At 44.0% G+C, this 27,948-nt stretch overlaps 1 protein-coding gene across 7 annotated transcripts in view; it reads right to left on the bottom strand.

Moving 5' to 3' along the window:
- The window catches only part of LOC114584278 (ankyrin repeat and fibronectin type-III domain-containing protein 1-like), a 348,268-nt gene that overhangs the window by 302,715 nt on the left and 17,605 nt on the right, over window positions 1–27,948 (bottom strand). For 5 of the 7 annotated variants that reach the window (XM_028705981.2, XM_028705989.2, XM_028705986.2 and 2 more), the window contains exon 3: window positions 19,867–19,943. The exons of the other annotated variants lie outside the window; for them this stretch is intronic. The gene's annotated coding sequence lies outside the window, so the exon portion shown is untranslated. The remainder of the gene's footprint in view (window positions 1–19,866; window positions 19,944–27,948) is intronic. 7 annotated transcript variants of the gene reach the window in all.

Below are 27,948 nucleotides of genomic sequence, written 5' to 3'. Positions count from 1 at the left end.
GTGGACAAATGCCAGCTCCCTCGGCCAGTAAAGCGAGATGAGCGCCGCAATCCCAGAGTCGTCCACGACTGGACTTAATGGTCCAGGGTCCCTTTACCTTTACCTAAAACATCAAACATTAAAAACTTCCCTATACATGACTGCCTTCAGATGTCTTTAAAAAGCCAGATAGTGGTTTCTTTCTTTGACATCTGATGAAAGGGCATTCCACAGGGTGGGCACGAATACCAAGGCGGACCTCTGTCTGGTTCCCTGTAACCTCACTTCTCAAAGTGAGGGAACCACCAGAAGGCCCTCAGAGCTAGATCTAAGTGTCTGGGCTGAACAATGGGGGTGGAGACACTTCTTCAGGTATACAGGGGCGAAGCTGTTTAGGGCTTTAAAAAGTTAACACCAACAGGATGTATTTGGGCGTGAATGGGACATTACTGGGTGAGCATCTGACTTTATGTTCAGCTTACTCTCCAAACTGACAAATCAATTTTTTGACAAATATTTTACCATTACTGCACTCTTCTGTGATTGGTACCATCATCTTAGGCAGAGATTTGAATGTTTGTAACAATTGAGTTATGGACAGGAGCGGTTCTGCAGGATATGAAGGGTCTGGTGACGGCAAACTCTCATGGAGAGTACTACACCACACAACAAATGATATTACAATTTTTCCCAAAGGTCCATCACTCTTACTCCCATATCAAGCATCTCCTTTTGTCTAATTCTTTGTGGAGAAGGGTATGAGATGAGGGCATAGAACTTATTACTGTTTCAGACCATACACCATTTATTTATTTTTTGTTTCAATGGATGTTCCACTCCAGTTTTCTGAGTGAGGAGAGGGCACTCAACAATATAAGAGAGGAATAAAGACCATTGACACTCACTGTTAGTGAGGAACAGGACAGGGTTGCCCCCTGCATTCTGTATTGTTTGAAATGGCAGCTGATGTCCTTGCTATTATGCTATGTTAGAATAACAACATTAAAAGGGTCCAAGGAACTTAAACTGAGCGTGTAATGTAGTCACAGACATGCAGCTTCATTGCTAGTAAGCAGAGCGGTAGAGAACTTTCTGAATCATTGTTTTCAACACCATCATAGCAGCGTGGGAGTTCAGCACAAAAATTTGAGAGACAAGTGGTACAAACATTCAGGAAAGAAAAGGACTATGTTCCTAACAATTAACAAACACTCAATTAATCATTGCTAACGAAGCTACAATCCCGAGATATTTTAAGGTTTCTGAGACAGCACTGTTGCTGGTGGAAGGTATTTTTAAAACCTAATCGTCTTATGGGGGGGCACAAAGAAGGGAGAAAAAGAAAGAAAAGGAAGATAAAGTGAACAGAACAGAGTACTGCTGACTTGTTCAACGGCTTTTTTACAAATAGCATAATTCCACACAAAGTTGTCACTTCCTGATATCACCCAGCAGGACAGATATATCTAATTTTATCTAGAAAGGGCTCAAACCTATAATGGGAATTGTATAAATTTTGCTTAACTCTCTACGCTCCTTAAGAATAAAATCTTTAATAACTGTGCATTTTACAAATCTATCTTTTCTAGTGGAATTGAAGCACAACCTGATTAGTATAATGAGCATCAGTAATGTGATGGAGGAGTCAAATTCAACTGGAAAAGTCTCTTCATTGTCCCCACTACATGAGTGAGGATTCACTACACTACCAGACAGTTCCTTGAGCATCCATATCTAGAATACAAACTTCTTGCTTTAGAGATAGAGCTAGGGCATTTGTGCTTGGATGTTTGGTATTAAAAGACTGCCAGAGGCATAATTTTAAATTGTGAACCATTATTTGTCCTCAAAAGTACAAAGTAATGCCATGGTAGCACAGCAATCACTCTTTCTGCGGGAATATTCTCAATATTGCTCAAAAACATCAACAATAGGAAGTCTTTTCAGGCAAGTAGACCAACTACTAGCGTTTACTACTGATGGTCTAGTAATTCTGTGTGGGTTCAGGGCTTTCATTCATAGACAACTACTAAACTGTCTTATGAGCTTGGGGCTTGAGAGATTTTGCAGTGCCCTGTTGAGATTAGTGAATCTTTTCTGAAACATGCTGCCGTAGGGCTGTTGGAATAACTATTCAGGCTTGACTATATGAATTATTGACTATATGAAGACAATTTCACTTGTTAATATTTATCCAGTTTGAAGCTGGAGTTTTTCTGGTGACCACCAATACCACCTTTATTTCTTTTCACTTTGTCATACAAAAGATCAGCCTCCCATGTTTCTAAAACCCTCATCTGTAGAAATAGATATTAGTATCTCATCAACAATGAAATCTACAGAGATAGTAGCTTCTTGTTCTTGAAATAATTCATCTTAAAATAATAGTCTCTGTATTGATACTCATGACACAGTATCTACTACATTGATTCTTTTTCATGGATGTATTGAAAGTGAATTTTGTGATCCGGAGACAAAAATCATTGGACACTTGAAGGTAGCTCACCGTGTAGTTTCCCTCTTAGAAGGGATATAAGGAGGTTGTGCTCTCTTTACAGAATGAATGTCAAGTCAAAAACATATGTTATTACACATTCACCTGTTCACACCACTGCCAGGACATCCTTTTCAATTTGCAGATGTCATGTTTCTACTGGTGGGAGTGACAGACACAAAGCAACCAGGTCCTAATATCCTGTGCAGTATTCTTTGGTAACATCCCTCCATCTCCTGACCCCCATTGCCAGATGAAGAACTTAAACACCCAGTCCAGTTTCTGCCAAGAACTTTTAATATGTAAATCAGACTGGTACATAGGGCAAGGAATAGGTCCCAGCACTAGGCACTCAAATGGGCACTCCTTCAAGTGGGTGGAATTTGTGAGTACTTTCTTCATGTGCTTGGAGATGGAGGTGGTGTCAGTATCAACCCAACATCCAATTTACTTTTAGTTGCTTCCCTAAAACGAAGAGGCTCCTCAATGACAGACAGAGCCACTGGAGACATCTCCACAGCAGGAGGTATGTGAGATGGGGAGTCTGATGCCACAGCAGCAGAACACTGCCAACCAGTTTGGTCCTTCCCTTGAATCCAGCTCTCTGCCCTCTTCACTGCTGGTCTCCTCCCCAGGCTCAAACAATTAGGGTCCTGATTTACTTCCCCCATCTTGGATAGGACCCTCCCCAGGATTGTTCAACTCCAACTTTTAACCTCTTCCCCTCAAAATCTGACATCCCCTCAATGACTCAACATTCCCAGTTCAAAAGGATAAATCACCTGAAGCAACTAATATCTCCCAACTAGAGCCCTATGGGCTAGTACAAGAATAATCTAATTATCATTTTAATCCTACAACATTAATAAACAATGTACCCTTCTGTTTTCAAGGCTCTTGGCAAAATATCAAGTCAATATAAAATACATCTGAAAGCAGATGTGGTTCCATATGCTATAACTATACCCAAGCATGTACTCTTACCATTGATAGGCACAGTAAAATACAAGTTAAAATAATGGAAGCAATGAGAGTGATTACAAGGGTGTGTGATGCTGGATGGTGGCTATGTCAAAACTCAATGGAAGAATTGGCATTTGTTTTGTATCGGACACACAGTGAAAAAATATGTTTGTCAAGAAAGGCATATCATACCTTGAATAGAGCAAGCACCCTTTAGACTCTCTGGAGGAACCTAAAGAATCCCCAAATCTTTTATTAAAATAAGGGATTTCACAAAATGCATTGCTGTTCATCAGACATTGAGCTTGACTTAAGAGAATATTTTCCCTATTGTATACCTGGATATAAGAAACAAACAGGAGCAAAAGTTCCTCAGCTAACCAAGGAAACAAGAGATGTGCATGAAATAATGGTCAGGCTTTTGAATATCTACTAGGTAAAGGTAAAGGACCCCTGGATGGTTAAGTCCAGTCAAAGGTGACTATGGGGTCGTGGCGCTCATCTCACTTTCAGGCCAAGGGAGCCAGCATTTGTCCACAGACAGCTTTCCAGGTCATGTGGCCAGCATAACTAAACTGCTTCTGGCACAACGGAACACCGTGATGGAAGCCAGAGCACACAGAAACACTGTTTACCTTCCCACTGCAATGGTACCTATTTATCTACCTGCACTGACATGCTTTTGAACTGCTAGATTGGCAGGAGCTGGGACAGAGCAATGGGAGCTCACCCTGTCACAGGGATTCGAACCGCCGCAAGCCCAAGAGGCTCAGTGGTTTAGACCACAGAGCCATCCACGTCTACTAACTTCAGCTGAAAAGAACACACTTTGTAGTGTTTTTTAAACTATACTGCTATAGTTTTAGTAAATGTTTCAGTGTCCATATATCACATCTTGATATTTTACAGAATTACAGTATTTTTCCAAACACATCCTCTGGAGGCAATGGGGTTTGTAGATTTTTTTAAATGATAGAACGTTAATAAATCAAGTGTTGGGACTAATTATCCAGGAGAATTTAAACTGTCAGACACCTTTGATTCATTAGATTCCCTAGCCAGATCCTCACAATGCAATAACCAGTGCAAGAGTTTTAATTATGAAAGCGATTAAGAGGCAAATATTAGCTCTTCAAAAAGGCTAGAACAGATGATATCTGTACCCTAGTGTTCTCAGAACAGGTGCTGTCCATTCCCTAGGTCAGGAAAGGTAGAGCACTGAACTGTTGCTTCATCAACAAAGCAGCTCAGACTGAGAGTTTATGTAGGAGTTGGATAAGCTCTACCCCTTCCTTTCAGCCAAGGCCTAATCCAGACAGGTGTTTTCTTGTGCTTCCTCATTCTCCCAAGTAGCCTCACAGGCATGTAGGAGGCAGTTCTGAAGTTTCTGCCTGGCTTGACAACTCCTCTGCTCCTGTGTTCCTGTGGGAGATAAGAGAGGTCTCAACCCTGTTCCTGGCTGGCTATCTCCAGTCCTAGGACAGTGATATGTGGATTCACTGGCTTCTCTGGCATCCTGAAAGTGTGGCAATCGGCTAGAAATCCTGTTCCCCTTGTTTCTTCTCAGATTTGCCCCCAGATTTGAAGTCTGGGCATGGCTGAACCGAGGAAGGTGCCTGTTTGTAGATTTATAAAACACTTCACAACCAGAAGCTACCAAAGCAGTGTATAGTAATATAAAATAAGCTCACAGACTCAAACTAAAAGCAATTAACCCATTTCTACAATTAGTAGTCCATAAAATGATGAGCTCACATGTCAGAGAAAGTCTTATTTTTTTTAAAAAATGACTTCAATAGCCACCTAAATATCTACTTGCTAGGTGTTTGTCGTATTTCAATTGGTAGCTAACTCCAGACAGCTGGAGTTGACACACTAAAAACTAGTACTTACTAAGTGTACGTCAGGGTATGCAGTATTCTCAGCATTGTCCCACCTGAGGAATGTACCGGTAGTTGCCAGGCATGAAACATTCCTTTAGGTAACCTGGTCCCAAGATGTTTAAACCTTTAAATAATAAAAGCAAAACGCCAGCCCAGATCCCTCAGCAGAGGTGTCACATAATGTTGATAGGATACTGTAGTCAACAACCTACCTGCTGCGTTCTGCCCCAGCTGCAGCTTTCAGGTTCGGTCCACAGGAAGCCCCACAGAGTAAATTACCGTAATCCATTCTTGTGCTTATAAGTGTGAAGACCACAGTGGCCAACTTGTCTTCGTTGAGGTATCATAATAGTTGTCTAACCAACTAAAACTGGTAAAAGATGCTCCTAGTCACTGATACCACTTGTGACAGAAAGCACCCTCTCCAGGAGCACCCTCACACTACATACTTGTTCCTTTAAAGGGAATATAGCTCTAACCCAGTGTTCGAAACTCCCATTGTTCTAGGCGCATTTTGCGACAGGGAATTTCATTAGCATGAGCAGTTTCTGAGCTCTGGGCACAGTACTGCACCTAAGATTTCAGATTAAAACTGCAGAGTGGAAGGAAAGGATGACCTTTTTTTTTGCCTCCCCACTTCCAGCTACTCTCTGAAGACTGGGGAAGAGACCCTCTTAAGAATATTGGGGGGGGCGGTGGCAGGGGAAGGACTAGACCATGTAAAAATGAACATATTTTAGCTGTAGTTCATTCATTTTCAGCTTTGCATTCTTGTTATAAAAGGCGCACCTAGACATTCCGTTGTTGTGCCCATAACCTAGGTTTAAGCTGCCATTTAGCTCCTAGCTTTCATATCTCAGTTTCTAACATTGCTCTAACCATAATTATATATATATATCCCCAGAATTGGTAACTGACCTATCTCCTGGACATGGAAACCTCTCACCCACAAGGTCTCCTCCTTTTCAGGACTTAAACTTAGTTTATTGGCCCTCTTCCAGGCTGGGAGCAAACCATAAGCAATTGTCACATTACTGCAAATAATGTATACATTTTTATTACATAATCAGCAGCTGTGGAGAAGCCGGAGAAGCCTCACAACCATTGTAGCTGAGGAGGGGAAGTTTAACTCTCTCCCTACTATAGCCCAAGTTCTCTTGAAAGCTAATATTGCAATCCAAGGGAAGGCCCCACTGGTGCCTCTAACTGCTATGTACTTTTAAAACCATGCATATTAACTGCATTCATGCAATTAATATTACATCTAGCTTGGACATCTAGTTTGGCCCAATTCACCCTTTACAGATGGCTGTCTTTATAAATTTAAATCAAGAATACTGCCAACACAGTCAACTGCTGTACTGCTCATTGAGCATGAAAAATGAATGAGGCTTTTCTACCAAATCACTCACTCTCACAAGGAGAGATAGGAGGGTGAGAAGAGAAAAGAGCTAAGTCATAAATCTGTATCTTGGGCACCTCTGTGCAGTCACTGCTGCCAGGAGTAGAAAAGATCGGGGGGGGGGGGAGTTAATAAAGCAATGGAAATTTACATTTATACGTAAGAGAGAGGAGGAGAGAGAGAGAGAGAGAGAGAGAGAGAGAGAGAGAGAGAGAGAGAGAGAGAGTAAGCCTCTCCTTATTCAAATGCAAGGTTAAGTATTGGTCTAGTTACCAAAGATGTATTACTGTTTGTAAGTAATGTGAATGCAAGCTGATGTGCATCCAATGTCTTGTATAAGTCAACCCCCCAAAGTGGACTTGTTTGCACATCACTTTAAACAATAGTTAAAATAAACTATAATTTAATGGGAATATGGAATTGCTAGAGTCCTATTCTAACTTAACGTTGCATCCAAATGTAGACTGAGTTTGCTTGTTAAACTTGGGAAAGGTAGATTAGAGGAAGATGCTTACAAGGCCTCACTACACCTCCAGCATCCATCAAGAGCAAGTTGCTCACTCAGAGCCATCTTTGGTACTGCAATCACTGGCCTGCCTTACCCTCGTGTAGGTAGGCTGACTGGTCAGAACTGTTGCAGCATCTGCCTCAGCCAGAAAAGGGGAACCTGTGGTCCTCCAGATACTATTGGACCAAATGATTAAGAATGGTTAATGATTAGGAATGATAGTAGTCATAGTCCAGCAAGATCCGGAGGGTCACAGATTTCCCACCCCTGGCCTACTATCCCCTACCCTATTGGATCCTCCTAAACAGAACAATGTGAGAGCTTTATGTTCCAGCTAAACCTTGCTAGATCAACAATATCTTTTTGAGCTCCAGCATGTTCCTGTCTCCTACAGTCCCAACCTCAGGTTGCTCTTCAGTTTTGTTTCCTGGCTTGTCTTTTGTTTCTGACTTACTCTACAATCCCAACAACTGACTTCTCCTCAGCAACCAACTCACCATCCAGACCTGAAACATGTTTACAAGTCAGCAGTATGAATATGTTGTAAGATCAAGTGCCAGAGCAAACTAACAGTTTTGGGGTCTTTTGATATGCCAGAAGATTGCTGCCAGAATTGCCTCTGATCAAATGCATCACTTGGGTGTTTTTATCCCTTCAAATCAGTGTGCAAGAATTACCATCCTAGGTGTTATATTAGTATGACAAAATTAATGCAAGATGCTGAAGCAGCTGAAATGACTAGTTTCTAGACCCAAGATTCCTCCCAGGTTGACGAGCCCCATCTGACAAGCCCTCACTCCCCCCTGCAGCATGTGCAGAAACCACCTTCATTACAATTGGACCCACTATTGGTCTTGTCTGCTGAAGCCTGTCTTCACATACCCTCACCTGGTTTAGCCAGTCAGTCGAAGCCATTTCACAGGTAAGGATGTATAGGATTGAAGCAGCCTAAAATTTGGTATCCAATGCAAATACAAGTGCCTTAGTGTGTACTGATCATCTCCAAAACAAGCCTTTTGGAGCGCATTCAAACTACCTTCTTCAAGAAACAAACTATGCTGAATGAGCCATTAATTGGAATCATCACAACATTCCCCTCATACTGAGTATTACAAACAAGTGCTGTCACTAGGTCCTCATCCACTTATCGGGGGGGTGGGGATGTTCATACATTTAAGACTTTCATGAAGAGCCATAGTGCATCACAATGCACTTATACAAAAGGGAATTAGCAACCAGACAACAGTCAAAAGTTTTAGAATAAAGAAATATGCAACTTATTACAAAACAAATAATTATCTAAAGTATGGTTAAAGAATCTATGGCCCTCCAGACATTGGACTCGAAATTGCATCAGCCTTAGCCAGCATAGCTAACGTGGCATAGAGAATGGAGTGTCAGACTAGGGTTTGGGAGACCAGGGTTCAAATCCACTAAACCATGAAGCTCAATGGGTAACCTTGGGACACTCACTGCCTAGCAGCCTAGCCTACCTGAGGTTATTGTGAGGACTAAACAAGATGGTGAACCATGTACACCACATTGAGCTCACTGGGGGGGGGGGAGTAGGACGTAAATGCAAGAAAGAAAGAAATAACAATAACATGCAAGAATGATGGGAGTTATACTCAAATAATGTCTAGAGGTTCCCCAACCTGTTTACAGGGACAGAATTTTGTTTAGACTGGCAGTTTTAAGATTAAATCTAAAAGATTATAGAGATAGAAGGGATCTAATCACACTGAGAGCCAGTGTGGTGTAGTGGTTAAGAGTGGTAGACTTGTAATCTGGGGAACCAGGTTTGCGTCTCCGCTCCTCCACATGCAGCTGCTGGGTGACCTTGGGCTAGTCACACTTCTTTGAAGTCTCTCAGCCCCACTCACCTCACAGAGTGTTTGTTGTGGGGGAGGAAGGGAAAGGAGAATGTTAGCCACTTTGAGACTCCTTCGGGTAGTGATAAAGCGGGATATCAAATCCAAACTCTTCTTTTTCTTCTAATACTTTGTATGGAGAGGATGGCAGGTGCCAGACAGACATATGTCTAGACACAAATCAGGCTAGAGAGAAATGCAAGCACATATTGCTTCAAAGCAGCACAAATGTTTATATGAGTGATAAATGAGGAGGGGAGAGCAGGAGAGAAACCCCAGCAGGAATCAGAGGATTATCAAAAAAACCTTGTGTTTTGTGAATGTCCTGTGTACCAACTAAATCAGTGTTTGGGCGGGGTTGTATTTGAAAAGATACAGAAATAAGAAGCCATGCCAAATAGGTTATGTCTCAATATTATGTGGCAAGTCACACTCTTCCCCCACCCCCCAAGGTCAAACCACTATGTGGCTAGGGTTCAGACTTGATATACATGTTGAGGTAACTAGTACATTATTTATCCATTCATGGATCTGTGGTTTTACTGAATACTCTGGAAGATTTGTTAATTGACAGAAGTACCTGCTGAATGAACAGACAACTAACTCTAGGACAGAAGCTGACCTTTACCATCGAAAGAATAGCTCTCTCATTAACTCTTAGGCAGGCAGACCTTGGACTGGGAAGGAACAAAAGATAGGTTGCAACGTGTACAACTTAGATTGAATTAATGGAATGTTATGTTTACACTGAACGTGAACAAACAGACTACAGAGTCCATCTGATACAGAACTTTCTTGCCACTGTATCTGCAGAAAGTTGTCCAGGCAGAATTGTTCCAAATTACATAAACCAACTATTTGTGAGATTTAAAAATGCTGTTAAGGAAAGATGATCTGTGACAGACAAAAGACCCCACCAGAGCCTATGAACCCCCACTTTTATTGCGGAATAACCCAGTTACATAAACACAACTTGTTTCTAATATTGCAATTTTTAAAATTAGCAAATAATCAGAGACAAAGGTAAACTAAAATTTGTGAACCAACAGCATACGAATTTTAAATTCAGTGCAGATTAAACCCCAGTCGCATTATAATTTTACCTGATAGGAATACAGTTTCCTATCAATTTCCACACTGACATTTCTGATAAAAACATTTTTTTTCCAACAGTGTTGTACTTCCATAACTACCAATTGTGAGGCTTTATTGAGAAGAATTGTTTCCTTTCTACTGTGTTAAACAGAAATAAGATGCTTTACAAGAACTCCATCCCTCACTCAACCTTTCTTGTGCATTAAAGAACCATTCCTGCCATTTCAGCTAAATTCTTCAACACATATCACCAGCATATAAAGGTTCACTACTGTAGATTAGCACACATGACAAACTGTGATGTTAACGGCATAGTCCCAATACATGACTAGTCAGAAAAAAAGTCTCATTGTATTGAAGGGGCTTGTTCCCAGAATGGTAATAATTTTATTATGTGTACCCCACCTATCTGGCTGGGTCTCCCCAGCCACTCTGGGCAGCTTACAGCATAAACATCAAATGTTAAAAACCTCCAGATATAGGGCTGCCTTCAGATGCCTTCTAAAAGTTGTGTAATTCTTTATCTTCTCGACATCTGAAGGGAGAGTGCTCCACAGGGAAGGTGCCACTACTAAGAAGGCCCCCTGCCTGGTTCCCTATAACTTCACTTCTCACAGTGAGGGAACCAACAGAAGACCCTCGGAGGACCTTAGTGTCTGGGCTGAGCAATGGGAATGGAGACACTCCTTCAGATATACTGGGCCAAGGCTGTTTAGGGCTTTAAAGGTCACCACCAACACTTTGAATTGTGCTCAAAAATGAGAGCCAATGAAGATCCTTTATATGGTCCCAGTGGCCACTCCCAGTAACCAGTCTAGCTGCCACATTCTGGATTAGTTGTAGCTTCGGGGTCACCTTCAAAGGTAGCCCCACATAGAGCACATTGCAGTAGTCCAAGCAGGAGATAAGCAGGGCATGCATCACTGGTAAAACAGTAGGTGGGCAGATAGGGTCTCAGTCTGCGTACCAGATGGAGCTGGTAGACAGCTGCCCTGGACAAAGAACTGACCTGTGCCTCCATGGACAGCTGTGAGTCAAATGACTCCCAGGCTGTGCACCTGGTCTTTCAGGGAGACCCTCACACCCACCTGCCCCCTGTCACCCATGAACAGTACTTTCTGTATTATCAGAATTCAACCTCAATCTGCTGTAGCTCAAGGGTTGCTTCTTTTCTGCTTTATTCTCTGCTGTCCCAGTTCCATCCTCACAAAATAATAATGAAATGCCCATGGCTAATTGTTAAAAGTATGGTCTGATGGTTACCAGGCAGACTAGGGCTGTTTGGTTTTCATTAAGTGAAAGTGAATGTATCTCCAATAGGTAGACTCACAGGCTCCAGGTTCTGCGAAAGGGGGGGGGGGCATGTGTGTGTGATGTCTCATGGTCGGAGGAGGCCCAGCAAGGTCTGTTGTTACTGTGGGTAGGCCCCATGAGGCCCACCACAGCCGCATGTAGGTCCATCGTGGCCATGGAATATTGAGGGGGCCTGGCCCTCTCCTTGAAATTGGGGGAGGGGCTTGGCCCCTCCTAGATAGACTGCAAATATTCATATGTGAGAAGTGATTCAGCTTGTTCTTAATTTACATTTACATTTTAAAAGTCTCCTTTAACTCAATATGTCTGGTAGAGGCATGAGGAATACAAGCTGCTGCATTATACAAAGTTATGCCTTTTTGGTACATTTAGTTCAGTACTGTCTATGCTGACTGGTGGCAGTTCTGTTGGGACTATTGGTACATAGCGTGCACAAAGTGTGGCTAGAGAGTAGACTTTACCTGTTGCAATCACAAAGAGATATTTGTAAAGTAAGAAAATAAAAAAGTTGCTTATTACAAGTAGTACATAACTTGGGTAGACAAGGGTTCAAGTTCTAACCTAACTAATCTAAAGAAGACAAAAGCAGCCATGCTTCCTCCTTTGTTTGCAGAGGACAGATCCAAGACAAACTTTTATTTTGTCACCCAAGAGGGAAGTATAAGGAGGGGAGAAGGAATTTCCAGCAGGGTCTTCAGGATTTCAGACATGGAATCTCTCCCAGTTCTATCTGGAGATTCCAGATATTGGGACAGGGATCCTCTGCATGAAAGATGAATGATCTACCACTAATTGATGACACTTCCCCATAGTTTAGCAATGAACTCTCCATTGGTCAGTTTAGAAATGAACTGTAGAGTCTAGCATGCTTATATCCAGATTTAACAACATTATCATTCGAGGGAAATTTTGTATTTGCTGCTTCTTATTTTTAAAAATCACAATTTTAGTATCATTTTTATCCATCCTATCTGCAATAAGAAATTAAAAGGGACTTCACAAAAAGGGCTTCTCTAATGGTCATTATCATTTATTGCCTTCCAATAAACATCTGATTTTATGTTGTCCACAAATTGTTGGTTCACATTTTTCCTCAATAAAAATACAGAAAATTACCTGTTGCACAGGTTGTACATACAAAATAGAATTTCAGTGGTACCTCGGGTTACAGACACTTCAGGTTACAGACACTCCAGGTTACAGACTCCACTAACCCAGAAATAGTACCTCGGGTTAAGAACTTTGCTTCAGGATGAGAACAGAAATTGCGCCGTGGCGGCGCGGCGGCAGTGGGAGGCTCCATTAGCTAAAGTGGTACCCCAGGTTAAGAACAGTTTCAGGTTAAGAACAGATCTCCAGAACGAATTAAGTTCTTAACCCGAGGTACCACTGTAATTGCCTGGCTCAAAAATGAATTCAGGGAGGCGGGAAGGAGAGGAGAAGACATGCAAAGACATTTACCATCATGAACAGTCAGGAACTTCTGTATTCTACCAACATGGAGAAAAAGCCTTCCAGCATGTCAGCGAGTATTAGTTCAGTTGCCGACGGGCAAAGGATTATAAAGAGAAAACATCAAGAAACTCTTTGTCTACAAATGTGTCAGCAAGCAAAGCCTGAGTTTCCTGAGGAGTGCAAGGGGGGAGCCTGCAAATCAAAGATGCAATTTCTTCTCATAGCATGATGCTTGCTCTCTGCCCTTGTTTTCTATTTATTTGTGCTGCTGTACAAGGAAATTTTTAATACAATACCTCTTGTAAATTTGCCTGCAACCTAGAAGTCTCTTCCTAGGATCAGAGATTTGATCAAAGGGATCTTACCCAAAGTAATCCTATATCAAGAAAATCACATCTGTTTGCATTTCTTGTTTCTAATAGCAGTAGTAAATATAAGAAGTACCAATTGACAATTTCTCCTATTTACACCAGAGAAATGTTTTACAGAATCTGCTAAAGAAAAAGGAGACAGCAGCTGGAATGCAGACAGAAAATAAGTACTAAAATAAATCAAATCAATGCACAGAAGGCATAAGGATATAACTAGGATCTAAACCAGAATGATAATGTTCTCTGTGCCAAAGAAATACAGTAATACTAGGTCCCACTACCTATAACAAATTGAATACTGAAAAAGGCATTGGTGAGTTTAGCTCATCTGGTTAGTGTGGTGCTGATAATGCCAAGGTTGCTGGTTCAATCCCCATAAAGGACAGAGGCATATTCCTGCATTATAGAGGGTTGGATTAGATGATTTTCAGGGTCTCTTCCAACTCTACAATTCTATGAAATATTGTTAATTTCCTTTGCCTGAAGCCAGTTAAACTTCTGATTAGCACAACCCTCATAGTAGGCAAAGCTCCACAAGAAAGCAATGTGATATGTTGCCCAGCAGACAACATGATCTTCTTTGTTGTGACTTTGCCTAAGGGAACAGTACCAATGGATACAAGGAAAGAGGGAGATGCATGGTTCAGAAAGGAGCGATTAAGATGTTGAAGCAACTCCCCTATGAGGAAAAGTTGCAGTAGCTTGGACCTGATAGTTTAGAGCACTTTTTCAACCTTTTTGGGTCCACAGCTTCCTTGACCAACTACATTCTCTCTGTGACACCTCTGTGGGGCTCAGGAGCCCAGTTGTGTCACCCCTTGCCTGCTGAGTTGGCAGCAATCACACCCTCCCTTGTGGAGTGTTCCCTCAGCCTCCTCTTCTCTCCCCTCTCCTTAGGAGTCCTCTGGGCAGCTGCTGTTGCTACCCCTGGTCTCTGAGCTGCATCCCCCCCCCCCCAAAGAGAGCTGCATCCCCTCTCTGCCCCACAGCTCCCCTCACACTGCCCCACAGCAACCTGGGAAGCACCCACTGGCCAACCCCAGAGGCACCATTCACCTGTGGAGTTTGTAGCCAGGGCTGCTGTAACAAACAGCTGTGCAAGCCATTGGGAAGGGCATCAGAAGAGGGAGGGAAGAAAACAGGGACAGAGATCAGTGTTGTTGCCTGTGGTACCCCTAATCAACATTCAAGGCACTCCAGGGTGCCACGGCACACTGGTTGAAAAGCACTGGTTTATAGAAAAGGAAAGCAAGAGGTGGCATGATAAGAATGGGAAAAGTACATAAAGAAAAGTTTTTCTCCCTTTCTCATAACATCAGAACTAATAGAAATCAAACAAAGCAGAATGTTGGATGATTTAGGACAGAGAAAAGAAAGTACTTCCTCAATCAGCACATAGTTACAGCGGTACCTCGGTTTACGAACTTAATCCATTCCGGAAGTCCATTCTTGAACCGAAACCGTTCTTAAACCGAGGCGCGCATTCCCTAATGAGGCCTCCCACCACCAGTGCCCTTCTACTGTTCTGATTCCGTTCTTAGACTAAGGTAAAGTTCGCAAACCAGGACACTACTTCCAGTTTTGCGGAGTTCGTAAACCGAATTGTTCATAAACAGGACTGTTCTTAAACCGAACTACCACTACATATGGAACTAGCTCTCACAGGAGTGAAGGATAGCCATCAACCTGAATAACAATAAGTGTGCTCCCTGCTAGAAGATGCCTGCTGCACTGAGAAAGGCAAAGAGTGATGCCTAGTGGATTGCCAGATGATGTGTCAATGACTACTGGCTAAAGCTGTGTCAGAGTATTCAACTCACTGCTGATAGTGGCAGCACTCACAAAATGTACAAAGGCATGAAGACAGTCTTTGGACGAACAGTCTGGAAAACTGGACTGCTGAAAACCTTGTCTGGAGAGATCATCAGACTGCAGCAAGCAGATGAAACAATGGACAGAGCACTGTCAAGAACTGTACTCGCAGGAAAACATGGTCTCTGGTACAGCAATTGACTGCCTGTTTTGGAAGAGCTGTATCTCCCTCCTTCCCTCAACGAGTTAAAGAATGCAATCAGCTTTCATTTACAACAATAGTTTGAATGCAAGAAGGTCATAACCCACTGCAGCCAAATGATTCTATGGATATTTCAAAAACCTACAGGAGAACACAGGAACCTTAGTGGTGCAGCAATAAAGCTGCTAGCACATTTTCAAAGCTAAGCAAGGTCCAGTATGGTTTTATTCTGGATGAATTCTGTGTTGAGTTTTCTGCATTGCAGGGGGCTGGACTAGATAACCCTGGGGATTCTTTCCAACTCCACTTTGTTTCATTTCTGTTAGTTCTAATTTTGAAACTCTAAGGTTGAAATTGTACAAAAGATCTGAAAACACTGACCAGTTAAGATTGAAGGACCTGGGAAATAACAGGGTCTTCACCAGGTGCCAAAAACATCGCAACATAGGCTACATTTGTTCTCAAATACCTCAACAGAAGAATTTCCTGCTCTCAATATATTTGAGGACAGAAGTGTTAAAAATTTAAATGAACAATTTAGCTAACATAAAGGTAGCTGTGTTGGTCATAGGAAAAACTCCAAAATCCACAGAAAGGCAATGCCTTTATTAGAACTAACCATCAAACCTGGAGTCCTGGAAATCTCAGAAGCTTGCTCACTATTTTGTGACATGTTGATTGGCCATAATAAAGATGTTGCCCAACTGAGCAGAAATGCTATCAAATGTGTTTTTAGCTCAAAAGCTTGCCTTTGGATAAGATTGAAAGCTTATTCAAAGTAACAAAAATTCCCGAGCATTTTGCACTCATGCTTTCTTTGCATTCAGTTGGAGATACACAGTCAATCATGAGCTTTCATGCCAGGTCTGGCAGCTTGCACCACAACACTTGGCTGTCTCCCCAAAATACTGGCAATGCAACCAATACTGGTTTAAAGAGTTTCATTTTCTTTCCCACAGCATTTCTGAAGACAGAACTGAGTGGCAATTGTAGACAAATCTTTTGATTCTCCACCCCAGGACACTAACCACCTTCAAACTAGTAACACCAGCATTTAACCAAGTTCAGCATTAATGAAGGAGTATCTAACAAATACCAACAAATGCACTCTTCTATACAAAAATGATTTTGAAAGGTGAAAAACGTCTCCAGGAAGGAAGCTTGAACTGCTTTCCTTCTGAAGAATTAACAGAAAAACTCTCTGCTTGCCTACTCTTCCTAGGGAAAGAAAGGACAACATTCACTTCCCACCTCATCACTGGCAGGATGCCCTCTCCCTTTTAGATTAATTATGCAAAGTTTCCAAGCATGTTCTTCTATAGGCCAAGAACATTATGCCACTTCTAGCTATAATCCTTTCAAAAGCTCATAAACAAAGGCTTAGCACTTGAATAAAGAGACTGCAAGCAAAAAGTCCATGACAGCACAGAATAGAGCTAGGAGCGGCACACGTTCACATTCTTCTCCGTTATGAAAGCTAGCATTGCAGCAAGCGAAGACAAACACTTCCCTATTAAAAACCTCAGCTGGAGTGTATTAATACAACATAATTTTGAGTTTCACATAAAACACCACGACACCACAAACTATGCAAATAAATTCCTCTATTTCAGCATACAAGTTAATGTAAACAATGTATCTTTCAATACAAAATTTCTACACAAACTGAAGAATTATGCAGCTCTAAAGCAGAATAATTTCATCTACAAAACATATATTATTTTGATGCATTTTAGGGCCCAATTGAAAGTACTGGTTTTGACTCTTAAAGGCCTAAAGCAGGGGTAGCCAACATTATAGCTATTTAACATAATATTTTATTAAAATACTACATTATTGTGTTTTTATGTTTATATTTTGTCCACTGACTTCAGTGGACTTAAAAGGCAGCTTATAAATATTTAAATGCACTTGGAATTGGGTTGTACCACTTCTGACTGCTGGTGGAGCTCACAAAATGGATGTTCTTACACACATACAAATTTTTTGCACATAGAAAACCCAAGCATGTCAGGGAGAATAGCAGACTTCCACCTGGCATGTCAGTTTTCAAGATTGAGGCAGTTTGGTATGGGGAAGCATTCAACCACATAAATCCCCGGTCTAAAAGCATACAACCTAGTCACAGGTTTACAGCCTAAGTGCAACTCCTGCAATCAGAGGATGTGTCCTGGAAATGATGAAAATCTCAATTGTCATGCCAACCCTCATGGTTGGCATTCATGTACTGGCAACAATGTACTTTTGGCTACAGCAGTTTCCTTAATAATAATAATAATTTATTATTTATACCCCACCCATCTGGCTGGGTCCCCTCAGCCACTCTGGGTGGCTTCCAACAAGGCTCCCAAATCAGAGGACACATCCCTAGAAGATATCTCTGAAGAGATTTAAGATCTGCCCCCAAATACATACAGAATTGCATTTAATGGCACATAACTATGTAAAAAATACTGTTCCTTCTCGTTATTTAGTCAAAGAAGCAAAAATAACCAGCAGCCATAGGAGTGTTAAGCACCTTGGAGAAATGTAGACTGGTAATTCAAAGATCTCTGTATGAAAGGAAGTTGAGCTTAGTTTTAAAGCACTTTACAAGTGCATAGAAGGTGTGCTATGAAGATGTAGGGAGAGTGAGACAAATTGAAGAATGTAACTGGTGAGAAGTATACAAGATAAATATGGGTGAAATTGGAAAAGGATAACAAAGACAGTCCCTGTCTTCTAGTAATAAACTACAGAAGTAGTTTCAAAGGCACTACATACAGTCTCTCCTACAAACAGAGAACATCATCATCATCATTATTATTATTATTATTATTATTACTACTACTACTACTATTTGTATACCGCCCTTCATCTGAAGACCACAGGGAAGTGATCAAAATAAAAATCACTTGGATCTCATCTGCGACTACTGGCTCAAGGACTTTGCCCATGAAGGGGAAATTGGCAACTGACTGGCAATTACTTAGATTTTCCAAATCCATGAAAGGTTTCTTGAGGAGTGGTTTTACCACTGCCTCCTTTGAACAGGCAGGGACCACCTACTCTTGCGGCATCACTGCGGGGCCCCGGGGGCAGCTCGCCCCACCCTCGTGGGTGGCTTGCCCTGCCCCCGCCACTCTGGGTGCCGGAGCAGTTAGCTACACCCCTGCCTATCCCTGGCCAGGCAGCTGTCCCCTGCCTGCTAGTTTTTATCAACAAGAGGGTCTAGGGTCCAGAGTGCAAGTGGTCACCCTGACTGATCCAAGCACCTTGGCCACATCCTCATGCCTTACCAACTGAAACTCATTCAGCACAACTGGACCAGACAGTGCTTTTGACACCCCTTCAGCTGCTTCATCTACAGATTTGTCTACTGTAAAAGCAGAGTCAAGATCCTTGTGAGCACAAGTTATTTTATTCTCAAAATGCTTTGCAAACAAGTTACAGAGAGCTACCGTCAATTCTGCCACCTCCTTTGGGCCAAATTGCAAGAGGCCCTGGACCACCCAGAAAAGCTCTGCTGGATGGCACAATAAAGATACAATGGAGTTCACTGCCACTAGGTAGGCTCAATGATGGTAAAGGTAAAAGGTAAAGGTACCCCTGCCCGTACGGGCCAGTCTTGACAGACTCTGGGGTTGTGCGCCCATCTCACTTAAGAGGCCGGGGGCCAGCGCTGTCCGCAGACACTTCCGGGTCACGTGGCCAGCGTGACAAGCTGCATCTGGCGAGCCAGCGCAGCACACAGAGCGCCGTTTACCTTCCCGCTGGTAAGCGGTCCCTATTTATCTACTTGCACCCGGGGGTGCTTTCGAACTGCTAGGTTGGCAGGCGCTGGGACCGAACGACGGGAGCGCACCCCGCTGCGGGGATTCGAACCGCCAACCATGCAATCGGCAAGTCCTAGGCACTGAGGTTTTACCCACAGCGCCACCCGCGTCCCTTGGCTCAATGATGAGCTCTTACCAATGTTCCATTTCATTCAACCTGAGTTTTCCTATGCTGGTGTTTGAGCCGTCTCCCAGCTTGTTTTCTCACACTAAGCTCTGGAGAATACCATGGAGCCAAGTGGGCTCCATGAAGCGGGAGAGGGTGCTCTTGTCCATGGCCTAAGCCATTCAGATGTTGCAGCAAGAGCTTCGACTGAAGTGCCTGTCATAATAGCTGGGAAATTTCTCAGTCTCATCTGGAAACCCATTGAATCTATCAGCCTAGAAGGTCCCTTGGCTCTGCAAAGGGGGAAAAGGTGCTGAAATCCTAAATCTCAACAGGAATATCCCCTACTTTCAGATCACTCTCTTCCTGTCCAGTTGAAAATACAATGTCCAGAGTGTAGCCTGCCACATGTGTTGAGCCAGTGACATGATGGGGCAGTCCCATGCCAATCAAACCAGGATAAGTATTTTTGAAGAATCCACTTCTATTTTCTCACACTGCATATCTGGGAAAGTACTTTCTGACCATTCTGCTGTGAATATAGAAAATAGTGGGGTGTTAATGAAAACATAACCGGTATCAAAGCATTAAAATACCTGTCTTGATTATCTCCATTCTTTTATCAGGGTCTATTTGTCAGCCGCTGTAGTGAGAAGCAGGCTACCTCGCAGACCTGTGGAGGAAAATGCTTTTCTGTTAACGTTCTTTTTTGTTTACATTTGGAAAAGGATAGCAAACATCTGTTTTCATTGACCCTGATGATTAGGCAGTGTCTTCTTCTGGCAGATATCTAACCCCAGTCATCCTCACACTTTCTTCCATTTCTTCAAAAAATATTCCTTACTTCCTCATTATTCTGAAATAGGAAGACATCAACTATTAAGTGTTGGACATGGGTGGTCAATACAAAGTGGGGACTGAGAGAAGAGGATTCTGCTTTACAGCTCCTGTGAGAGAAATGATGGCTGACATCCCAGAAAAAAACAACTGGTTCTATTGCTAATAAAACACAGAACTGCATTGTTACTAAATTCAAAGATTTGCATTTCCACACAAAAGCACTTCCCTTCATCAGAACTGTATTTTGCTTTACCTTTTGACAAAGCACGTCACACAGGACTATGAAATTTACTATTGCCTTCAACTCTATGGTGCAGGTATAAAACTTGTTGTGTAGTGAAAACAGCCTTCAATAACTACAAATGCAGTTACATCACCGGCTCATTGCAAGCTTGTCCAAGAGCCTTAGTTTGAGCACAGAATGGTGTCAGATTGTTTCTCTCAAGAGATAACTTAGAGTAGACCCACTGAAATTAATGAGCCCAAATTAGTGTGAGTAAGGCTAACATTGGATACAACCCTTTGTTTGCAAACAAGGCAGCATTCCTGAGAACTGCTGCTTCCAAATAATTCACTGAGAACTGAACAGTTAAACAGATTAAAAATTCAAGATACATACACAGTGACATTTTACTTCAAAGTGATTTTACAAAACCTCTATCACCGCAAGGTAAGTTAATCGCATATTCCATTCATTAGCAATAGGTGCAGAGGTTAACTTGCACTTAATTAGAATTAATTTTAATTTTACTGGAATAAGGAAGGCATATTATACAGCATCGCTCTTAACATTGTATCATATAGCTATGAACAGTAGTTCTTTATGCAGATTTCACCAGTCTCACATCCCCTCTTCCCCCAAACACTTGAGCAGGAAGCATCTGCAAAAGGGAATATATTCTGGGAACGATGAGGCGACATATCACTGGAAACAGAGGATGTAAAAATAAAAACAGGAAAGCATATTAGGCTAATGTTTAGAATTCTGCTGTCAGTCAGATAAAGGGAACTGAGAGAAATGGGGGAGGGAGGAGAAGCATTTGATGTGAAGCAAATCCGTGAAAAGGGAAGAGGGGACACCTTTCATTAAACGAAGCTTGTATGTAAGAATGAGCTTCCTTGTCATGAATAATTGGGTTGCCAGTTCTAATGCTCAAGCTCAGCTTTCCTTTTGAAAAGGGTGCAAAATTCTTGGCAGCCAACTAGAGTCACCCTAAAGGCAAAAAAAGGGCAGAAAACCAGCAAGTAAAACAACCTCAACATTCATAGGAATTTAAGGAACATCTTGTTATTTCACAGCCTCTCATGAAAAGGACCAAGGTGGGGGCTGAGCAGGCTTCTGCATGTGTCAGTAGCACTTCCATGCTTCAATAGTCCCTAATCATGATTACAATTATTAGATCATCTTAAGTAATGGACAAAGCTCCCTGGCTCCATAGGTCTCAAACCAGCTCATATGGTCATAGCTATTGAGTTTTTTCTTCTCTATAACCTCAAAGGCAATTATCCCAGTCACATGCTTTGCTGTCTTACATGTAACTAGCCAAAGCAAATGACATATTTAGGGCTAGCTGCAAGACTGCTGCACTATGACCACACTGAGCAAACCTAGCTTGAAAACTGCTAAGGGCTACCCAAATGCAGTCTAGATAGAGCATGTTGCTAAGGCCATACTCACTGATCCCAATATTCAGTGCTTTCTTATGGCCATCTCTGAGTTTCTTAGGACAGAATTTGAATCTGTATATTGTTATGATACTAGTCTAAACTCAAATTTAGCAAAATCTTTCCATGTTTCTGTGGAGTCAACAAGTACATTCAAGACCTCTGAATTGCCATTTGCCTTTTTGGTCTGACTACCTACCTAGACCTTAAGACTGGGTGTCCCTTTTTTCTTTTATCTGTATTATCCGGAAAACTGTCTGTGGACAAACACTGGCTTCCTTGGCCTGACGCAAGATGAGCGCCACCCCCCAGTCATTTTGACTGGACTTAACTGTCCAGGGGTCATTTACCTTTACCGTTATCTGTATACCTGGGCTATTATATATAAATTAATATAACTTGTGAATAATTTTGTATACAACTCTCTGTATGTGTTTACTGTGGCTGCAGCCAAGTGGAAGCCGTGGTGGACATTTGGCTTCCGAAAATCGTTCGGAAACCGGAACACTCACTTCCGGTTTTTGATCGTCCGGGAACCAAAACGTACGTGTTCCAAGGCGTTCGGCAACCAAGGTACAACTAATTTCAAATTATCTCATCCCCGCCCCCATACCCACATTTTAGGAAGGTTTCCTAATAATTTTTTGTATTCTGCAACCTTGGGGGCTTCCTCAACCCTGCCAGCACTTCTCACCCCATGCTATTTTAGTTCCAAAAGGATCTACACTTAGAGGATGAGTTTACCATTAACAAATGGGATCATTAGGTCACCCATATCAAGTGGGTCCAGTTCATACACAGTAAATAAATTAATTACACTGCAGCATCTCTTAATGTTAGGTTTAAAATGTTTAAACAAGCTGCATTAATATAACAGCAGATATTCTACCACGATTCTCTCATGTTTCACCAATTTTTTTATTTTTCTTATTTTTTTATTTTATTTTATTTTAAGAAACTGTAACTTTAGTTATAACATCTCCTATTTACCTGGTATATGGGAGCTCTGCTATTCAGTTTCCAAAATCTTGCAAATATAATTCTAGCTGCAGTCAATAATGTGTACGTGTGATGGGATGATGAGCTGCTTGTGCGTAAAATCCTAGTCCCTCAGAGTTTGGCCAAGTCCGCAAACCTCTGCCTACGACGGAGCCCCTCAAGCATGGCTCCGTCAGTCGCTAGCAGAATCCGACAGTGGGCGCTTACGGAATCTCTTCCAGCATAAAAGCTCCTTAACGGAAACACGTCTTCTGGACTCTCTGCGCGACAGTTTCCGGCGAGGAGTGGGTGTCCCTATAGGAGGTCCTGAAACCTCCCCACTATTTTCGCTGGAAGTGTCCCTGAGCCATCCCTCCGACTCACTTTCCCTTGGAGCTCCTTCTCTCCCCCTGCTGGTTCCCTCTTCAGCTGCTAAGTCTCTCTCAACCTCTGTGAGCCCTTCCACCTCCTGTCCTTCCGATGGCAGTTCCCTGACATCCACCTCCCCTCCAGGGCCCCCTTCACCCCCTCCCGTCCCCTCCTCTATGGGCGGTGAGGAAGCAAAACCCCTGAAGGAACCTCCCTCATCTTCCGAGGTCTCGAACACTTCTCTCCACCTGTTGCTGTTCCTGGTCTCCCGGTACTCCTCCTCATCGGAGTCTATTCCTTCTTCCAACTCCGATTCCGTGAATCCTTCCAGTTCCTCCTCCTCGTCAGTGGTGCCGAAGTACTCCCTCCTGAACCTTGCTACAGGCTGAGGTTTCCTCGGGAACCTTTGGTGGAACGTTTCTATTAAGACCTCGTCATTGACATCCTCTGCAGTTACCCAGGTGTTTTCTGACTCCGGTTCCCCTTCCCACGCCACCAAATGTTCCACCTGATTTCCCTTCCACCTGGAATCGATGATTTCCGCTACATGGCTGCTGCGTTCCCTTTCTTCTAAGGCTGGTCCCCTGGTGGACTCCCCTTCACGTCCCCCCCTATACGGTGACAGTAAAGACCTATGGAATACTGGGTGCAATTTCATGTGGTTGGGTAACCGGAGTTTGAAAGCCACTGGATTGACCTGTTGAATGACCTCAAATGGTCCCAGTCTTTTGGGTCTCAATTTCTTACAACCCCCTTTGAACGGCAACCCTTGGGTTGACAGCCACACCTGATTCCCCACCCTTATGGTTTCACCTTCCCTTCTGTTCTTGTCTGCCTGTCTCTTATATTCTTCTTTGGCCCTTTCTAAGTTGAGTTGGAGCTGACGATGGATCGCTTCCATTTCTTCTACAAAATGTTCGGCCGCCAGGACGCTCCATCTCTCCCCTCCTCCCCCTGGAAATGCTCTGGGGTGACACCCATAATTAGCCAAAAAGGGGCTCATCCCGGTGGACACATTCTCCGCATTATTGTAGGCAAATTCTGCCAGCGCCAACTTTTCGACCCAATCGTTCTCTCTGTCATTGACATAACACCTCAGGTATTGTTGGAGGATACCGTTTGCTCTTTCCGCCTGCCCGTTGGTTTCAGGGTGCCGGGCAGTCGAAAAATTGACCTCCACGTGCAGTAAGCTCATGAGCTTCCTCCAGAACCTGGACGTAAATTGTTTGCCTCTGTCTGAGACCACCCTCAAGGGGGCGCCATGCAACCTAAAAATGTGTTCTACAAACAATTTCGCTGTCTCTTCCGCTGTGACTGCATGTGAGCATGCTACAAAGTGGCACATCTTTGTTAACAGGTCTACTACTACCATGATGGCTGTTTTCCCCTTGGACTTCGGCAGATCCGTCATAAAATCTATCGATACCGCCTCCCATGGCCGTTCTGGTGTGGGTAATGGTTCTAATAACCCTGCCGGCGCCCGCCTTTCCCCTTTGGCTCGCTGGCATTGGTCACACCCTCTTACATACTCCCTAACATCTTCCCTCACCTTGGGCCACCAAAATTCCCTGGTAACCAACCACATGGTCTTGTGTTGCCCAAAATGCCCCGCTGTGGGGCTGTCGTGCAACTGCTTGAGTACTCTCCCCCTCAATTCTCCTTCGGGTATATACAGTGCCCCTTTGTAATACAATGCCCCATTTCTTTCCTCAAAGCCTCCAGGGCTCTCTCCCTCCCCCCTGAGACCTCTGAGCTTATCCTGGGCGTATTCATCATTCTCCGTTTCCTCTACCAGTTCTCTTTGCCCCACCAGTGCCGCCCCACACACCCATCGGTCCTCTGGGATGACATGTCTCTCTTCGGTTGCTCCCTCCCCCTCCAAATACTCAGGTTTACGTGAGAGAGCGTCCGCCCTGACGTTTTCTGGGCCTGGCACGTAACAAATTTCAAAGTGGAATTTGGAGAACTCCTGGGCCCATCTCACTTGTCGTTGGTTGAGCACTCGTGCCGTTCTCCAATACTCTAAATTCTTGTGGTCTGTGCACACGTGCACCTTATGTTGTGCACCAATTAGTAAATGCCTCCATCTCCGGAACGCTTCGTGAATGGCGAGTAGTTCTCGGTCATACACCGTGTAGTTCCTCTCGGATTTATTCAGCTTCCGCGAGAAGAAGGCACACGGTCTCCACTCCGACTTACTCTTCCCCGGTTGTAGAAGCACCGCCCCTACCGCCCGGTCTGATGCATCGGTTTCCACTCTCATAGGTTTTTGTAAGTCCACATGCAGAAGTTGTTCTTCCGAAGCGAACGCCCTTTTCAGTTCTTCAAATGCTCGCTCCGCCTCCGCCGTCCAAACAAATTTCTTCTTGCTGCTGAGACAGTCAGTGATGGGAGCCGTCAAGTGGACAAAGTTCTTGATGAACTTCCGATAAAAGTTTCCAAACCCTAGGAATCTTTGCACATCCTTCTTCGTTTTCGGTGTCTTCCATTCCAGCACCGCTTGGACCTTGCCTGGATCCATGGCCAATCCCTTGTCTGACAAGCGGTACCCCAGGAATTCCACCTCCTTGGTATGGAACTGACACTTCTCCAGTTTCACCCACAGCTGGTTTGCTTGCAGCTTGCCCAACACTTCTCGGACGTCCCTCACATGCTGCTCCTCATTCTCTGAATAAACCAACACGTCGTCTAAGAAGGCTACACAATTCTTGTAGAGCAAAGGTCCCAGGACGTGGTTCATAAACGATTGAAAACACGCTGAGCCTGCTTGTAGACCGAAGGGCATAACGAGGTATTCAAAGGCCCCCAAAGGGGTGAACATGGTGGTCTTCCATTCATCCCCCTTCCTTATTCGTATCAGGTTGTACGCACCCCTCAGGTCCAGTTTTGTAAAAATCTTTCCCTTCCTCACCCTAGTCAAAATGTCATCAATTCGGGGCATAGGGAAAGCCAGAGGTTCCGACACTGCATTTAGGGCCCGGAAGTCCACTACAAGCCTCGGTTTATCTCTGTTTTTTGGGTCCACAAAAAACACTGGGCTGCCCCCCACCGCTCGGGACTCTCTGATGAAACCTCGCTTCAGGTTTTTGTCAATGAACTCCCTTAACTCCTGCATCTCCCTGTCTGACATGGCGTACAGCTTGCCCACTGGGAGTTGGGCCCCAGGGAGTAGATTGATTTGACAGTCAAAGGGTCTATGCGGCGGCAGTTTGTTTGCTTCCCTTTCGCTGAAGACGTTGCTCAATCGGCGTATTGTGGGGGCACCTTGCCTTTGTCCGTTACTTCCGTCCCTGCTAGGGTGACTCTGGCCCCTTCCGGAGCCTTCCCCTCTTTGCAGTGTTCTAGGCAATGCGCTGACCCAAAGGAGACCACTCTCTGATGCCAGCCCACTAGCGGATCGTGTAGCGCCAGCCAGCTCATCCCCAAAATAATGGGAGCTCCTCCCAAGGTAGCCACATTAAACGCTATCCGTTCGGTGTGCCTTGCCACCCTCATTATCATGGGAACAGTCTGTTGGCTAACTTCTCCTCCTAGTAGCTCCCGCCCATCGATCGTGGTCACCTGCAAGGGATTACTTAAAGGGATAGTCTGTATCTGGTGCTCAGCTGCAAACTCCTTACTCATGAAATTACAGGAGCTGCCTGAGTCCAATAGCACCTTTATCTTTAGTGGGTGTCCGTTTGGCAGCTCTAGCAACACTTCTATCACTAGAGCTGGTCTTGGAGGTTCCGGCGTGGGCACTTTCACTGCTCTTTGGCCTGGCTGCTGTGCCCCGACGGTGGCAGCCAGGCGTTGGCTTTTACTTGCTCCTTGCCTTCCTCCTCTTTTCCCCCAACAGCTCCCGCCATCCCTTGCCATTCCTTTCTTTGTGGGCAGACTCTGGCAAAGTGACCTGGCTGTTGGCAGAGATAACATTTCTTGGCGCTCTTCCCCTCCTTCTTCCGCCCTTCGCTGGGATTTGAAACTGCGCGCGCGCGCGCTGTTCCAATTTCCATCGGCTCTGCTGGCGGGAAAGGTGGCTCTGGAATCTCTGGAATGCGGAAATCCCTCCAACGTTCCCCTCTCCCTTCCCGCTTCTCCAACGCTCTCGCCTCCTGGCGTGCTCCTATGGTCAGCGCGGATTTGGTCAGCTGGTCCATAGACTCCGCCCTAGGCGCCCGGGAAAGTTCATCTTTCACCGCCGGAGAAAACCCTTCTTCGAAAAGCATTTGTATGGGCTCCGCCGATAGATCCCACCCCAATTTATGGATCAACATGGTAAACTCAGTCCAGTACTCACGGACAGATCGGCTCCCCTGTTTACAAGCCATTAACTGTCTGCGCACCACTCCCTGCTCAATGTCGCTGGAAAACATCAGGTCCATGGCGCGAAAAAACTTCCTCGTGTCCTTTAGGATCTCATTATTCACTGCCATCAGGGGCCTAACCCAGTCTTTCGCCCCCGCTTCGAGATGGCCAATCACAAAAGCCACTCGCGACTCCTCGTCGGGAAAGTCATCAAACTGCAGATTGAGAGCATATTGCATCTCTGTCCTAAAGGCGTGATAGTTCCTGGGATCCCCCCCAAACTTCTGCACCAATCCTGGCACCTTTCTTGCGAGCGGGGTGGTTTCCCCCTTTTCTGCATCCTGAGCCCTCCTCTCCTCGAGCCTCGCCGTCTGCAGCGCTAGCTGGACTTCCAACACCCTGTACCTTTCTTCCAGGCTTGGACCCGCTCCAGCTCCTCCTGCTTCTCCGGTTTCGGCTGGGTTGCTCATGATGCCTCTCCCTGCACAAGCTGCTTTCAGGGACTGTCGGATTGCTGTGATGGGATGATGAGCTGCTTG

The sequence above is a fragment of the Podarcis muralis genome, chromosome 14 (assembly GCF_964188315.1).
Source record: "Podarcis muralis chromosome 14, rPodMur119.hap1.1, whole genome shotgun sequence".
NCBI classification, from domain to species: Eukaryota; Metazoa; Chordata; class Lepidosauria; order Squamata; family Lacertidae; genus Podarcis; species Podarcis muralis.
Note: the sequence above shows the minus strand (reverse complement) of the source record. Positions and strands in the feature narration are given on the sequence as shown.